The 12,388-nt window shown below is 28.6% G+C and overlaps 1 protein-coding gene across 1 annotated transcript in view; it reads right to left on the bottom strand.

Moving 5' to 3' along the window:
* The window catches only part of LOC125839970 (non-specific lipid-transfer protein 2-like), a 554,062-nt gene that overhangs the window by 60,537 nt on the left and 481,137 nt on the right, over window positions 1-12,388 (bottom strand). The window lies entirely within an intron of this gene.

Raw genomic sequence — 12,388 nt, 5'->3', positions numbered from 1 at the left:
AACTTATATAACTAATACATTACTAATACTAATCCCTACATTACTAATACATGTATAACTCTAACCCAATTACCAAACGACTCTTATAATACATACACTCTACCAAATGACTCCTTATATTTGTTAAAGATGCAAATTTAACAAATATCTTGGGACGAAAGAAGTTTGGGACGCCTTGAGGCTTCACTATTTTTCCCTCCAACACTAGAATCCGTTCATATGCAGCTTCAAAACCTAAAGCAGGATGATCCAACTGTCACACAATATCTAGACAAGGCAAAATTGATTTTGGGTGAGTTAACCTCTATTGGACGTCCTTTATGCCTTGCAAACCAGAACATATGCATATTCAAGGGGTCGGGTTCAGAATTTAAAGATATTATTACCACCTTATTGGCGGGATCTCAACCTGTTACTTTTGCCGAGTTATATAGCCTCCTTCTGAACCATGAGTTCATCAATGGTTTGTACTAATTCTTCAACTATGACATCTTCATCAACGAATTCTTCATCAAGTTATTAGGGGACACATAAATTGCCTTGTACTAATTCTAGTTTTAATTCTCATCTCCAACCCTATTCTCTATTTTACTCTTCAAATATAGAGTTCTCTATTTTTTCAGACAATCAACTCCAACGCAATTCTCTATTTTACTTTTTAAAGAAGAATCCTTTTTCTCTTTCCTCAATATTATATTACTAGTTTCTGGACACTACGTTGCGCTTGTGTCCTATGCAATATTTTATAAATTCGTTAGGACGATTAAAATTCAATGAAAACATGAGTGTAATTTGTAATGAGTACTAAAATGCAACAATCACAAATAAATGTTATGATAACAATTTTACTTTTAAAAAATTAAATTAAAGAAGTCTAATAGAGAAATATAGAAAAATAAACATAGAAGAAAAAAATAATATACGCATCCTTCTTAAGACTTTAATCATAATGTTATATAAATGTAACATTTAACGGTAGATATCACCGGAGACTAAGCAACTTCAGTAGAACTTGATGGTTGGGGAGAAATTATTTGAGCTCCATTGGATTCGAAAGCTTCTTTCATCCATCTGCAATTTATCTATTTGTCAGGAAAAGAAAAATGTGATTTGAAATATAAAAAGAATGATTTTTTACATACCCAAATTGTTTCTCAGAAAACATGTTCCCTTCCTAATATTTGTATATCAGTTTGTTACCAGTTACTTATCGGCTACAACGATCCATCTACTTCTATTACTCTTTTTAATCCCATTACAACCATACCTCAATTACATGCATCTTCGAGTCGGCATATGCATTCTCACTATTCATTTCACTCTATTTGGATCCATTTCATTCTAGTATTTACTACTAATTTATGGATCTCAAACAATACAAGTTCTCTATATTTCCTAATGAGACACATCTTAAGAAACTAAAAAGATTTCTAGTGAATTGGCCTAATGTATGTTTACCTTCTTCATGACTAAGCATAATTCCAATGATATGACTATCATATCTATTATGTACCTGATGATGCGATGGAGAAGGGAAGAGTTCACAATTGCAAGATAAGATCTAAAGCAAAGAAAAATAAATAAAAATTAGTAATTAGCAAAGACAAAGCAAATACAAGAGAAAACTATAAAAAAGATTAGAAGTAAAAAATGATAATTAATTTACAATACATATATAGGAAATGAAAATTATAACTATTCATATTCCAAAACTGAAGAGTCTATGCATTAGTTATACCATTCAATTATTTAAATGATTAGAAAACTGAAAAAATTTAATTTAATACGGAAAACTAACTAAATGCTTTGAAAACATAAAATAATATACTCCCTCCGTCCCATTTTATATGTCACCTTTTTTACTTTGCACTTGCATTAAGAAATGATGTAACTTTACCCTTCTACCCTTATTTAATGTTTTCTTAAATCAACTTTATTAATAAATGACAAGATTAATTAACTATTCTATCAAGTATAATAGGCAAAATATGGTAATTTATGCATAAATTTTATAAAATCACAAGTATTGTGGTCCAACTATTTATAGAAATGGATGACATATAAAATGGAACGGAGGGAGTACGATTTAAATAGCTAAAGTTGTATGGTTGCTGAAAATTGAGATTGAGCCATTGAAGAGACATAACTCATAATTGATAAATAAAAAATTAACTTTTGAGTCGGATTAATAATTAATAATTAATTAATATATACAATTTATAATATTTTTATTTAGTGTAGGGGTAAAATGGTAATCCAACTTTGCACTTTAATTTGAAGCTTCCCACTTTTAGTGCAAAATGGTAATCCAATTTTTATGTGCCAAAATGGAATATAAAAATTGGAGTTCAAGGGTTAAAATGGAACAAGGTTGAATTGGAGCGCCAAAATGAAATTTAGGGACAAGTTTAAGGGTCTACATATATGTTTGGGCCTTTATCTTTCTATTTCAAATAATCATCCTATAATCTATATAATCTTCATGTAATATAAAAATTATTCTTATCAAATTCTTTATTTAATAAAAAATTATTTTATTCTAAATTTCTAAATAACATAAAGGCAAAAGGGTTTGGTGGACCCTTATACTTGTATGAGTTTGTATTGTGGACTCTTCTTCTTAACATTTTGTCAACTGAACCCTTATACTCAATAAAACACAACATATTAAACCCCTCTGACCATTGACCATGCTTATGTGGCAATAATATAGATGAGTTGACAAGAGAGTGTAACTACACGCCTGTTAAGAAAAGTGAACATGATATTTTAAATTTTAAATTTTAAATTATTAAAATTATAAAAAAATAAAAAAATATTTTTTTTTTAAAAAATCCATCTTCTTCCCCACACCACCTTCTTTTTCAGCCACCCCCACCCCCACCCCATCGTTGTCCCAAGTCCCAACCCCATTTTTCTTTCTTCTCCACACCCTATCGTTATCTTCTTTAGCCGATCTTGGCATTGACACTTTCGTGACGTCAAATTTCATGGTGATTATCAGTGGAGGGAGAGAGCGGCGTTGGTTTCATGGTGGTGCTCGCCGGTTCGCAGTGGTGTGAGAGGGAGAGAGGCGACGCTGGTCCTTTTTCGCTGGAATGGGAGGTGATACTGGTCCCTTTTCCGTCAGAATAAGAGGCGGCGAGGGAGTTTGCTGGAACGCCGAGAGGATGAAGAGGAGACGCCATTTCTGGTGGTTCGCAGAGAGTCGTCAATGGTGTGAAGAAAGGAAAATAGTGAAAGGGAGAACGAGGCGGGAGATGACTCGAGGAACTAGTTACGGCGGCGAAAATGTTTGCTGGCCGAAGCTGGTGGACTAGCCGCTTACGATTGCTAGTTCTGTGAAGGTCGGAGAAGAGGAAAGGAAAATGGTATTGCGGCAGAGGAGCCTGATTTACTTTAAGAAATAAATTAAATTCTTATTATTTTATTTTTTATTTAATAAATTTAGTTAATAATTTTTTTAAATAACAATTAGTAAAGAAAATGATGATTATTATTAATTTTAATGACATGGATTTGACATGTCATCTGTTCAAAGAAGAGTGAGCTACACACATGGTAGGAGGGGTTTTAATTTATTTTTTTTGATTGAGTTTAAGGGTTTAGTTGATAAAGGGTTAAGTAGAAGTATTCACAATACAAATACATACAAGTACAGGGGTCTACCAGACCCTTTTGCCTAACATAAATTGCAACAAATATTATATATAATACATATAAACGAACAATTCCAATCAAATTGAAAAAGTTATTTTAAATTTTAAATAGATATTCAACTTTCAAGACTATTATATTTTTCTCATAAATGCTCTATTAATGCATTACGAAGTTCAAAGTGAGTAATTTTTTGTCCTTATTTTATTTATTTGTAGCTAAAAATTGTTTAAAATTAACAACTTCATTTGTATCTAATTATTTCCTATACTAATTTTTACTTCTCCTATTCCATTTTGAACTATTGCATCAAGTATTTTCATACCCATTAAAAAATGTAGCTTAATAATTTAATCACTATAACATAAAAGTAGATTATTGAAATTATCAGTGTAAACTTTGTGTATTCTTCATAGAGAAAAATAATTATAATTTTAAATTACATATTAAAGTGACAAAAAAAGTTTTTAAAAATGAAATTAGAAAAATTGTCAATTCGGGATGGAAGTTGTATACTTATCAATAATATGTTTTTAGATATTATATTACTTAGAAAATAATTACAAATATAAGCTTAATTAATAGTCTTATATAATATAAATAATATTAAAATGATTTTAAATTACATATTTAAAGTCCTAATTTTTTTTAAAACAAAAATTGAAAAATTATTAATTCGGATGAAAGTAGTAACTTGTCAATAATATATTTTTAGATGTTATATTACATTAGAAAATAATTACAAATAATAAAGACTTAATTAATGATATCATAGAAATAATATTAAAATAATCAAAAAATGAAATGGAGAGTTGAAGAACTACTATTCACCTCTCTATAAATGAAGTATAGAAAGTAATATAGAGAGAGGTTGGAGTGAGCATTCTCTATTTTACTCTACAAATATAGAGAATTGAGAGTTAAATAGAGATGAATCGGAGATGGTGTGTTTGTCAATTCGGCAAGTAACAATACAAATTGTATTTGCCTTTGAGCATTAATAAGAGTCCATCCATTTCACAATTATTACTCCCTCCATCCCAATTTATGTGAGGTAGTTTGAATCGGTACGTAGTTTAAGAAAGAAAGGAAGACTTTTAAAACTTGTAGTCCAAAATGAATGATAGAAATTTGTATGACTGTAAATCATTTCATTAAGGGTAAAATAGATATTTTATAGTTAAATTGTTACTTAATATAGAAATGTGTCATTGTTTTTGGGACTGACTAAAAAGGAAAGTAAGTCACATAAATTGAGACAAAAGGAGTATTATATATATATATATAGATGTTTGTGGTCAAGAAAAATTCCGTCATCATCTCAAGAACACATACATTTTCTAGTATTTATTGATAATTACACGAGTTATTTATGGGGTTTCCTAATCTGATGTCTTGTTAATATGTAGGAAAAATCCTTTTGATCAGAAAATTTGGCCAGAATTTGGTTAGAATGGTAAAATAATATATTTTACACTATATTATTTTATCTTTTTGAATATTTTTACGCTTTTAATTTTAATACCTTTTAATTAAAAAATAGAAAAAAGATCAGTTTATTTTAAAATATAAAGGATATTATAGACTTTTTAAAATTCTAGTCATTTAGCATTATCCTAATATTTAATCACTTTCGCATCCTTGTTGGAAGACAATTTATTACCAAAATTGTGTAAAATTATTCTTCGATTTTCATATTAAATATTATTTCTTTTGTTTCAGTTATCCTGTTTTTCATTGTTATTACTGTTTTTTTTCTAAAAAAATTCGAGCATCATTAAAGAAGCACATATTTAATCTTCTTTCAATTACATATCAAGACACGTAAATGCGACCTCACCATTTTATTGATTGACTTTATCGGAAAGGCAAAATTGCAACCTTAATTAAGACGGTATATTATGAATGCTCTTGTTAGATCTTATCATTTGGATAGATTATTTTAATAAACAGGGACAATTGATTTTATCCCTCATTCGCTCTTTCTTCACAATAGTAATTAAATTAAAGTTGAGGCAATAACATTAATTTTAGGCTTAGAAAATTTATAACTTAAGAAACTAATGTCTCAAGTTTACCAGCAACAAGTTGGAAAGAAATAACCATTTCAATTAAAGATGAGTCAATATTAATCAAAAGGAGGAATTTAACACACAACAAAAACATTAATTAATTAAAGAGCATTCAAATTCTTGAATTATTTGACAGGAAAAACAAAACAAAGCCAACAAATAAAACCTAATTATGATTAGCTACTGCATGCATTTGGTTCAAAAAAAATATACTGTAAGAGTTGTGTTTTACATGTTAATTTCAAACCTAATTATGATTATTTCAACAAACAAATTCGGCATCTAAACTTTGGCTAAAAAGGGAAACCGTGACTGAAAATAGAAACACCAATGAGAGTTGTGTTTTACATGTTTTAATTTTGTTGTTGTCACTGCGTATTAGGAGTCCCCTTATTGATTAAGAGCCCGTTTGGATTGACTTAAAAAAAGTAACTTTTTAAAGTGCTGGAACTTATTTTTAAAATAAGTAGTTATGTGTTTGGATAAAAGTGTTGCAGTTGAAAAAAAAGTTGTTGATGTGTTTGGCAAATAAGTGCTGGTAAACATTTTTTTTTTTTATCAAAATGTCTAAAATACCTTTTAAGCTGTTAACATGATAAAAAGTTGATTAATTTAAGGTTTTTATACTTAAAAAAAAATTAATTTATGTTTTACATCCATAAGTAATAATATTTTCCTATCATTCACATATTTCTTTACCACCTTATAAGAGGAATATAAATTCATATTTCAGAAATAATAATAATAATAATAATAATTAAAAAAAAAATGACAATAATAATAATAATAATAGTAATAGTAATAGTAATAGTAATAGTACTAATAATAAAATAATAAAATAATAAAATAATAAAATAATACAATAATAATAATAATAGTAATAGTAATAGTAATAGTAATAATAATAATATAATAATAATAAAAAAAATAAAAAAATAAAAAAATAATAAAATAATAAAATAATAATAATAATAGTAATAGTAATAGTAATAATAATAATAATAATAATTATAATTATAATAATAATTATTATTATAATAATAATAAACATAATAATATAATAATAATAATAATAATAAAATAATAATAATAATAATAATAGTAATAGTAGTAATAATAATAATAATTATTATTATTATAATAATATTAATTATAGTAATAGTAATAGTAATAGTAATAATAATAATAATAGTAATAGTAATAGTAATAATAATAATTATAATATTAATATAATAATAATAATAATAATTTAATAATAATAATAGTAATAGTAATAATAATAATTATTATTATAATTATTATTATAATAATAATAATAGTAATATAATAATAATAATTATAATAATTATAATTATAATTATAATTATAATAATAATAATAATAATTCAATATGGGCAATTTGGAAATTGTATAAAAGAATTAAGGGCAAAAAGGTAATATACTTGGTCAACATAAAAGGGCTTTTAAGTTAAAAAAAAAAAGAAGCTCCCCTCACCTAGCTTTTAGCTTTTGGCTTAAAATAAGTTACTTTGATAATTGCCAAACACTCTAATAAGTCAAAAACTGGCTTTTAAACCAGTTTGACCAGCTTAAAAGCCCATCCAAACAGGCTCTAAGTCTTTTTCTTTGTTTTTATAGGCTAGTTTTATGATATAGATAGTTAATGCTGTCAAAATGGGCATGACTCATCGGGTCGTTTCTGTTAGGGTTTTGCCTTGAACCCAAAAATTACAAGGTTATAACAAGTTAATCGCACAATAAAAAAAGTAACGCCAATTAGTAAGAACATGTTACAATTATGGACTATTAAATATCGTATATACATACGATGGAGAAGAGATAAGTGGAATACCAGAACTACACAAAGCATTCGTCACATATAAAAGAGTTTACCAAAGGAAACTTATTTTATATAAAGTTTTATACAGCACCAGCGGAGATATTATACGAAGAGACTTAACAGTAATATATTTGCAGGAATTTGTAAAAAATCTATAGTAGCACAGAGAAAAACTATTTTATATCTACAAATACAAATAGAAAACTTAGAATATAAACTACAACACAATTTATAAATGAATAAAGAAGCATACGCAATAGATGAAAAAATATATGAAAACTATGACGGACTAAAAATAAAGATAATATTTTCTAATCTAGGAAGAAGATATAAGAAATAGGTGACAATCTAAGTTTAATGTTAGAAAAAGAAACAGTAAAATTAGAAGATAGTTTAATTGCTATGATAATAATAACAAAAGAAAATGAAGAAATAAATAGAAAAACGGGAATTGAAAAAATAAAACAATAGGCAAAAAAGGAAGTACAACAATTAGAAGAAGTAAAAAATACTAAAATAATAGAACTAGAAAAAGAGCTGACAATGTTAAAAGAAATGTATAAAATTAAACAAAAAGAAAAAGAACAAAAAAAAATTAGCAAATGAGATAATTAAATTTAAAGAAAAATTGCAATTAGAAGATGAATTAGAAGTAAAGAAGAAAATAACCAAGATAATCTACCTGAAATAAGAATTTATGAAATAAATGACGATGATCTAGATGAACAACATTCGAAAACAAGCGAAACATATACGGAACTTTTAATAAACATAAATAATACAAAGAATTTAGAAGTAAATACAGGAGACATAGACATGGATGAAAAACCTAGTACATCAGGAATTAAAAACCCAAAAAATTTAAAATATTATAATACAAACTATGAACAATATGATAAAGAAAAAACTATATGGGATAAAAGATTGAATAAAAAATGGACACCCAAACCAATAACTGAACAACATAATTTTTTAGATTTAGACTGTGTAGCAGATATAAATAAAATAATCCAATTATAGATGGGATATATATCAAAACAATTAATAGATAACAAAATAGGAATAACAGAAACACCAGGATATATAGAAAGAACACTTATAGGAACAGTAAAATTATGGCTACAAAATTTATCAGATGAAAGTTTAAAAACTCTGAGAAGTAATAAAAAATCTAATAGTGAATTAGCTACTACAACTATGAAAATATTATATAAGTACGAAGTAGCTATAAGAAATAAATTTAGTAGTATGACAACAGAAGTAGAAGAACAAAATAGAGAAAAAAATCATAAACCGGAATCTAATGACAAAATTAGCAATATGTAATATGTGTTATATAGATGAATATACATGTGCATTTAGAGAATACTATTATAAAGGAACATATAGCACAGAAGAGAGTAAAGAAATAAGAAAATTATATTTTACAAAATTACCAGAACCTTTTAATTCAAAAGTAATAAAAAGTTGGAATGAAGCCGGATTAACAGATACCTTAGGAGCTAGAATGAAATTCTTACAACGATGGTTTATAGAACTGTGTGAAAAACATAAACAAGAAATAAAAAAAAAATATTAGTAAAAAACCTAGCATGTTGCAAAAAAAAAAAAAAACACCCAAATTTGGTTGTACGGATAGGTATTATAAAAATAAAAAAAGAAACTATAAAAGATATAGATCAAAATATAAGTATAAAAGACCAAGGAGAAACTACTACGTAAAAAACTACAAAATCAAAAGACCATATCGACCAAAGAGAAAACTAACGGAATGTACTTGTTATAATTGTGGAAAATTAGAACACATAGCTAAAGATTGCAAATTACCTAAGAATCCAAAGAAAAATCAAATATCAAAAATACTGGTGGACAATGAAAAATATACACAAATAGAGTACGTAGATTATGAATTAGAAAGTGAAGATAGTATATATGAATTATCAGAAAACGAAACAGACGAAATGGAAAATAATTCAGTAATAGAATCAGATAATGAATACTATATAAATGACTGAAACAGATATACGAATAATAACTAAAGAAAATCATCAAGATGAAGAATCTTTAGAACAAAAATAATATTTGATAATAGTATATTTGAACAAATAAAAGGAAAAGAATTAGACCTAAGAGTAAAAAAAATATTCAAAATACCAACAATAAGAAATTGGTTTAAACGACAAAAATAAGAGTATTATGTAGTAAGTCAAAGAGAACATATCATAGATTGTAAATACACCAAAGGAAAGACTAAAATACCAATAATAAACAAACGAATAATAAATAAAGAAATACAAGATTGTAACACCCCAGAGAATTTTCGAACTAAGACTCGAGCCATCCTTCATGTGGAGTGGGATTTTACCGAGGAATAAAAAATTTCTTGAGTGTTAAGTTAAGGTCCCTAGGTGTAGCACATTGAGTTCCAAGAAGAGTTGAATTGGAAATAGTCATTTTGGAAAGAATCTGGAAAATTTGGCTATGGAAAAAAGGTGAGTTTTTGGTCAACTTTGAGCAGTCGTATCTCCTAGCTCAAAATGATTTAGGCGAATTTCCAGTTATGTATGGAAAGCCCTTGGAATGATCTTTCCAACGCCGCCGAGTTTGCTTGATTCCGAGTTCGTATGAGTGACTTATGCCCTTTGGAAGTTGGGTTGTTGGCACAGTCGCACAGTCGCACAGTGCAGTTTGTTTAGTCCGAAAATTTTAAGGGTATTTTGGTCTTTTCCCTAATCTTTTCTTTGGGTTATATTGAGGTGTTAGACTGATGTTTGGATCATTTTTGTCCCATTTTAAAGAGTGAGAGTAAGAGTGAGAGTTAGGGCTTGGAAGATAAGAGAGAAAGAAGAGGAAAAGAAGAGGAGAAAGAGAAGAAGAAGCTAAGGATCGTCGTGAATTTTTGTCGGGGGTGATCCCTAATCAGGTATGTGAGTCTTTAGTGTGGGTTTATCCTTTCCCCCCACATACCAAGCTCGTTTTTATGATTTGAGAAGAGATTGGATTTGTTGTTGAAGTTGTTGAAGTTGTTAGTTGTTGTTGATGTTGTTAGTTGTGTTGTTGAAGTTATTGTTGGTTGTGGGACAGGATTGGGCTGTGTATTTGAGTTGTGACCTATTGTATATTGAGGGATTTTATGATCCTTAGTGTTGGTTGGTTCATACCCCCACACACCAACTCGTTTTTAATTCCAAGAGAAGATTTATTGGTTGTTGAAGTTGTAGTGGTGTTGTGTTGAAGTTCTTGCTGATTTAGTACAGATTTCTGGCTGTGATTTTTGAGTTGAATCTATTGTATAATAAGGGTCTTTATGATTCTAAGTGTTGCTGCTGAAACCTTGAGGTTGAGAGGGTTTTAGAATTGGAAAGAAACAAGGGGAAAAAGTCGGATTTTTGGGGAAAAAGGGGTTGGGCTGTTGCACCTCTCCTAGTGCCAAGGACACCAATCCTTCCCTTTCATTCACCATTTCTTTTTTTATACATGTTCCTAGGTATTATACCTATGTTTCCTAGTTGTTTCCAACACTCCAAGGTACTTCCAAAAGTCAAGTAAAACTACAAGTCAAGTGAAGTTAGTTTCCAAGTCAAGTGAAGTTAGTTTCCAATTCAAGTGAAGTTAGTTTCCAAGTCAAGTGAAGTCAAGCTTAGAAGTAAGTAAGTCAAAGCAAGTCTTTAAGGTTTTCCAAGAGTCTTCATTGAGCGTTTTAACTTCATTCTAAGGCTCAAGTTCCAAGTTAAGTATTGAGTTTCAAGTCAAGTCAAAAGTTAAGAGTTTCATGTTAAGTTAAGAGTTTCACATCAAGCCAAGAGTTCAAGTAAAGTAAAGAGTTTAAAGTTGAGTTCTTTTCTCAAAGTTATTAGGGAACTATGTATTCCCAAAGAAGTTTTAAAGAAATGTTTTTACATTTAAACAAGGTTGGAAACTGAGATTTCCAAAAAGCCTTCGGGCTAGTTTTTGAGTAATTATCTCATATCAGCAGGAAGAAATATGTTTTAAAAACATAAGAGCCAGTACATTTTTGGGAGTAGTATCGAGCACCGAATTGGGGGAGCGTTCAAAGAACCCACAGCCCCCATAGAACCATGTTAGCCACCATGGGTAGAAAAGGATCATACTTTTTAGATGAATCCTTTTCAGATTAGACTAGTGGATCCATTAGGCAGTTCAGGTCTTATACCTTTGGCCGGGTATAAGATGCTCTGGCAGCGTGAGGTCGATCGTTGTATCATCACTATAGCTCTTATGTGATGGTTGTCGGTTAGAGAAACTCCCACAGCAGTTATTGTATTTTCATACACAGAAATTATTGTATTTTATATACATCAGTTCAATTGTATTTCTATATACATCTCAGGCTTATTGTATCCTTGTATACACTCAGAGTTTATAGCATGTTTAAACAGTCTTTCTTTATATCGCACTTGTTTTTAAATTGCCTTATATTGAAAGAAGTCAGTCAGGTTGAGTTCAGTTATTCAAGAGTCGAGTATCCTTGAGTTAAGTATCTTTGAGTTAAGTATATATCTTGAGTTAAGTATATATCCTTGAGTTGAGTATCTATCTTGAGTTGAGTATCTATCTTTGAGTTGAGTATCTATCTTTGAGTTGAAGTATCTGTCTCTGAGGTCCAGTATCTATCTTCTGAAGTTGAGTAAGTTTGAGTAGTTTTGGGTATTCCTTGAGTTGAGAAAGTTTGAAAAGAGGTAAGTTATTCAATTTATTCTAGTTTTTCTTCTAGCCTATGTTGTTTAGCTTTCTAGCTTACATACTCGTACATTCCACGTACTGAGCCATTTGGCCTGCATCTTTTTATATGCAGACC

Source organism: Solanum verrucosum, unplaced genomic scaffold (genome assembly GCF_900185275.1).
Source record: "Solanum verrucosum unplaced genomic scaffold, falcon-dt-bn FXZP01000177.1, whole genome shotgun sequence".
NCBI lineage: Eukaryota > Viridiplantae > Streptophyta > Magnoliopsida > Solanales > Solanaceae > Solanum > Solanum verrucosum.
The sequence above is the reverse complement of the archived record's forward strand: the minus strand, read 5'-3'. Positions and strand labels throughout refer to the sequence as shown.